This window comes from Orycteropus afer, unplaced genomic scaffold (assembly GCF_000298275.1).
Source record: "Orycteropus afer afer isolate SDZICR_OR568_19922 unplaced genomic scaffold, OryAfe1.0 scaffold01243, whole genome shotgun sequence".
Taxonomy (NCBI): Eukaryota; Metazoa; Chordata; class Mammalia; order Tubulidentata; family Orycteropodidae; genus Orycteropus; species Orycteropus afer.
Genome location: NW_006922830.1, coordinates 102517 through 108047, shown reverse-complemented (window position 1 = coordinate 108047; position 5531 = coordinate 102517). Strand labels below are relative to the sequence as shown.

The 5531-nt window shown below is 35.6% G+C and overlaps 1 pseudogene; it reads left to right on the top strand.

Moving 5' to 3' along the window:
* The first annotated feature begins 2143 nt into the window (after positions 1 to 2143).
* On the top strand, positions 2144 to 3113 carry LOC103213066 (annotated as a pseudogene).
* The last annotated feature ends 2418 nt before the right edge of the window (positions 3114 to 5531 follow it).

The following is a 5531-nucleotide window of genomic DNA, read 5'->3' as shown; positions in this document are numbered from 1 at the left end:
ACATCACCAAGCCTATAAGGAGCAAGCAAAGCAAACTACTATTTTAATGACAGGTCCAGAGGCAGAATGCAGTGACAGGTATGTATTATAATGACCCTCAAATCATAGAATATTAGGAATATTGGAATGAAATTCAGTAAAATGGTATTTTAATATATGTTTAGGGTCATACAAAAAATTTGTAAAACTAAAAGAAAAATATTTTAGCTTCTGGCTTGGGGTTCATTCATTGCTCAATGCTTTGATGAAGAAATAGATTTTAAAACGATTTTGTTGTCAAATAATGTGGAAATCTTCTTTAAGTAGTATCTGCTTTTCAGATATAATCAGTAATTTAATAAATGTGTTAATATATTTCATTAAGGAGCATTCTGCATGAATAACATGTTCATATACTTGAACAAATCATGTCTAAAATATTTGGTCAATATTACTTAATCTTTGGGAAGAGAAGGGGACTTTACTTTTTCAAGCTCCCTTTTGCACTAGATGTTATTTCTGAGATTTTAATAGAAGTTGCTTGAGTCCAAGTATAATGTTCTTAATTTTCCACCATTGCTGTCTTTTCTCAGACACATCACATCAGGGAAATGATGTTTGGAATCATAGTGTAGCTGACATGCTCCTATTTATGTTAATCAAAGTATATTCTACAATGAAATTTGTAATGAATTTCTTTAGCAGACTACCTTTTGGCAATTTTTTGTTTCCAAAATCTTCTTACATATTTTTATATTCTTTCACTGTGCTTCTTTCAGCCCACCTAATTTCTATTTTGTCAGACTCTCTTCATTAAATATTGTTGTTTGTGTTCCATGGATTCATGAAAGAAAAACTGACAAAAAAGTGTGAAGTAGAGAAAAGAAAAGAGAATGGAAGGTTTTTAAAACTGAAACGTATTTGCTGTGTTGCCAAAAGAATATATGGATATATATTCATTAATTATTTCATGGCATTATTAAATATTTCACTAATAATCTTCCAAAGATTTCAAACACAATTGAAACTCACAAAATATTTTTGTATGTTTTCTGAAGAATTATATATACTCTTTATGAATTCACACAGAAATGCATACCCTCCTTACTTATCAAAATGATTAATTTCCTAAGATTGGGTCTTTATGCGAAAATTGGCAAAAAGTGAAAACAGAAGATGACCACATCCGATTGAAATGGAGGAGGATGACCTAACTACCTTCCTGGCAAATGATATCATCATATAACTGTCAAAACACTGAGAATCATGGCCCAGCAAAATTGACAAATCATCTTAACCATCACAAGCAGCTTTACTCTTGCCTCACTCCTCAGTATTTGTTACTACCAGACGTAAGAAGTTATTGCACAAAATAGTTGGATAATAGATTTTTCACTATTGCTGCAAATGTGTAAGATCAAAGAGTGAGTTAGTAGATAATTGAGGAATAGGTGTAGATGCCTTCTAAGACAATTTGAAAGGTAAATCTAACTTCATCTGTTTTCTAGCAGTCTGAGGACATTTCAAAATTAAACCATTTTAAATGAATTTGGTCCAATCTTGTGAAAGACATGATGTTACTCTCATTTTATGCATGTGAATGTTAAGGAAAGGCATTCATTTATACTGTAGCTTATTTAAGATGACTAGTGTGTGCTTTCATTCATAATGTTTTTGGAAGTGAAAATTTCTCTATTCATTACTCTTTGTAAATGTTTAAATATCATAATTTAAGAATAACACACATTGGCAGGTTTTTTGCTTATTTTATTTATTTATTTTTTATTTTAACATGAAAAGTCTAACCAATGAATGAGTGAATGGCTGCATTTTTTTCTTTTATTTACACAGGAAATGATGGCCACATGTGTTGGACTAATTTGACACCACCTCTCCCATTACTGCCCAGTATATTATTATACCTTTCTTGAAGATGAAATTGGATGTGCTGTTTCACAGGATATTGCATTTACCATTTATCACCAGTTAGATTCCAACTCAAAGTGATCTCATCTGGTTTTTGGTAATAGATAATCAGAGTTTCCTTTTGAATTGCCTCCTGGTAGAATTGCACCACTAACCTTTCAGTTGGCAGCAAGTATAGTAGCCATTTGCACCACTCAGAGACTCCAATTGCATTTAGGACCTATAAATATCAATTGAAATGTCATTACTGTCACCACAACCAGATCCATACAAGATTCAGCCGAGCAATATCACTGAAGTCACAATGTTTACATTGCTTGGCTTCACGGATGATTTTGAGCTTCAAGTGTATCTCTTTTTAATATTTCTTACAGTGTATATTTTTACTCTGGTAGGAAATTTGGGACTAGTTTTATTAGTCAGGGTAGATTCCAGACTACACAACCCTATGTACTATTTTCTGAGTGCATTATCTTCTGTAGATGCTTGCTTTTCTTCAGTTGTCACCCCAAAAATGTTGGTCAATTTCCTAGCAGAGAATAAAGGCATTTCATTCCTTGGGTGTGCTACACAGATGTGGCTCTTTGTCACTTTTGGGAGCACAGAATGCTTCCTCTTGGCAGCCATGGCGTATGATCGCTATGTAGCAATCTACAACCCACTTCTGTATTCAGTTAACATGTCATCCAGAGTCTATGTGCCACTCATCACTGCTTCTTACGTTGTTGGTATATTAAATGCTACTTTACATACTGTAGCAACTTTTCACCTCTCCTTCTGTGCATCCAATGAAATTAGACATTTCTTTTGTGATATCCCTCCAATCCTTGCAATCTCCTGTTCTGACACTCATGTCAATGAGCTTCTACTCTTCTGCGTTGTAGGTTCTTTGGAGATATTCACTATCCTGATTGTCCTGATCTCCTATGGTTTCATTTTGTTGGCCATTCTGAGGATACATTCTGCTGAAGGGAGGAAAAAAGTGTTTTCCACTTGTGGCTCTCACTTAACTGGGGTGTCAATTTACCATGGAACAATCCTCTTCACGTATGTGAGACCAACTGCTAGCTATGCTTTGGATGATGACATGATAGTGTCTGTATTTTACACCGTTGTGATTCCCATGTTGAATCCCATCATCTACAGCTTGAGGAACACGGATGTAAAAGAAGCAATGAAAAAACTGTTTAAGAGAAATTGGTCTATAAATAGATTTCATTGTTAGTGTTATAAAACTGAAAAATTTTTGGTATCAATCCATATTTCTAGTTTTAAACAGGAAAAGAAAATATCTTGCTTGTAATGAAAAGTGTCTATATACTACAAAATATGTCCAAATAAAATATTAATCATCCTTCCAAGGAAGAATTTTACAAATGGAGATAAAAAAGTATCATCTATATGCCCATATAATTATTGTAAAATATACCTATATTAAACATTCTTCGATGCATGTATATTTCTGTGATTAGTATTTGTTTAACTAGACTTTCACTTACTACAATGATGACGTCCTCAGAATTCTATGGTTTTACATATTCTCACATGAATCTTCAGCAAGCATACAGAAGTAAATTTCCAATTCTAAAATCACTGGGATGGATGTCCTTGAAATTGGGAACTCTAGTGGAGTAGTGTGCAAGGCATTTGACTGCTAACCAGAAGCCTGGAGGCTCAAAGCCACCGGCTACTTCTGAGAAGGAAGATTGGGCAGTCTACTTCCATAGAGTTACTGCCTCAGAAAGCCAAGGAGGGGTCATCTTTATGTTCTCACGGGAGCTGTGGGCTCGCTGTTAAGCCCATCCTAATTCTTGACCCACAGAAAATGAGAAATAATAAATGTTCTTTATTGTGTTAAAAAAAAAAAAAACTTCAGGAAACAGGAATAGAATGATAGAATGGATATTTCTCAACATAAATAAGGGGATATATGTGAAACCAAGCTAAAAGAACTAACAAATCTGTCCTAGAGGAAGTACAGCCAGAATGCTCCTTGGAAGTGAGAATGGTCAGACTTTGTCTTACCTACTTTGGTCATGTTATCAGAAGGGATCATTCCCTGGAGAAGGATGTCATGCTTGGTAAGGTGGAGGGTTGATGAATGACAAGAAGGCCCTGAATGAGATGGATTGATACAGTGGCTGTGGTGATGGGCTCAAGTATAGCAGGAACTATGGAGCTGGTGTGGGACCAGGTGGTGTTTCGTTCTGCTGTGCACAGAGTTGCTATCATTCAGAGACAACTCAATGGCACCTAATAACAGCAATAACAACAACATGCAAAATGAAGAACCAACATCATTCTCAATGGAGAGACACTCAAAGCATTCTCCTTGCACACAGGAGCCTGACAAGGATGACTTCTATCACAACTTCCATTCAACATTGTATTGGAAGTCCTGGAAGGACAATAAAGCAAGATAGAGAAACAAAAGACATCCAAATTGGCAAAAAAGAAATAAAACTATCTCTATTTTCAGATGACAAAATTCTGTACACAGAAAATCCAAAAGATTAAGCAAGGAAATTACTACAACTAAATGAGAGACTCAGCATAGTGGCAAGATAGAAGATAAAAATGCAAAAATCTGTTGGATTCCTCTACATCAGTAAAAAAAGTTATCTTTAAAATGGAAAACAATACCATTTTTAATGGCTGCCAAAAAGATAAAATACTTAGGAACAAATATTACCAGGGACACAAAGACAATTACAAAATTCTACTACAAGAAACTATAAGACCTACATAAATGGAAGAATATGCCATGCTCATGCACAGTAAAACTGAATGCTGTGAAAATGTCAGTACTACCCACAGCAAACTATAGATTCAATGCAATCCCAGTCCAAATTTCATCAAGGTTTTTTACGGACATGGGAAAACCAAACACTAATTTTATATGAAAAAAAAAGGGAGAAAGGATAAGCACTGCAACACTGAAGGAAGCAAAAGAGGTCTCACACTCCCCTATCTCAAAATGAGATAGCCACAGCAGTCAAAATAGTCAGGCTTTGGTATAACAACAGACACATAGACCCGGGAGAATTAAGAATCCAGAAATAGATACATCCATTTATGGTAAGGGTGGTACAAGAGGTTTCCAACAGGGAGGCAAACTTGTCTGTCGGTTTGTCCTACTGTGGTGATGTGTTGATGTGAGATTTGAGGCTGAACCACTGGTGTTTCTAACCTAGTGGGATTCACATGGTGCACAGGTATCATCCCAGTGTACAGACTGAGACAGACTAGGAAGAAGGGAGAGGCCGTCCACTTCTCAAATAATTGGCCAGGGAAAACCTTATGAATAGCAAAGAAACACTGTTTGATACATTACCGCGAAACTTTATGAATAGTCTGGTTAGGTTAGAAGGCTCTCAAAATAGGATAGGAAAGAGCTGCATCATCTGAGTAAACCCAGACTTACACTTATGGATAAGGTAAAGCTTTCGAGAATGCCATTTGCTGATGTGGCACCACTCAAATTGAAGAGAAACAACTGTAGATATCCATTAATCATCGGAACACAGAATGTACAAAGTATGAATCTAGGAAAATTGGAAGTTGTCAAAAATGAAATGGAACGCATAAAGATTGATATCCTCGGCATTAGTGAGCTGAAATGGACT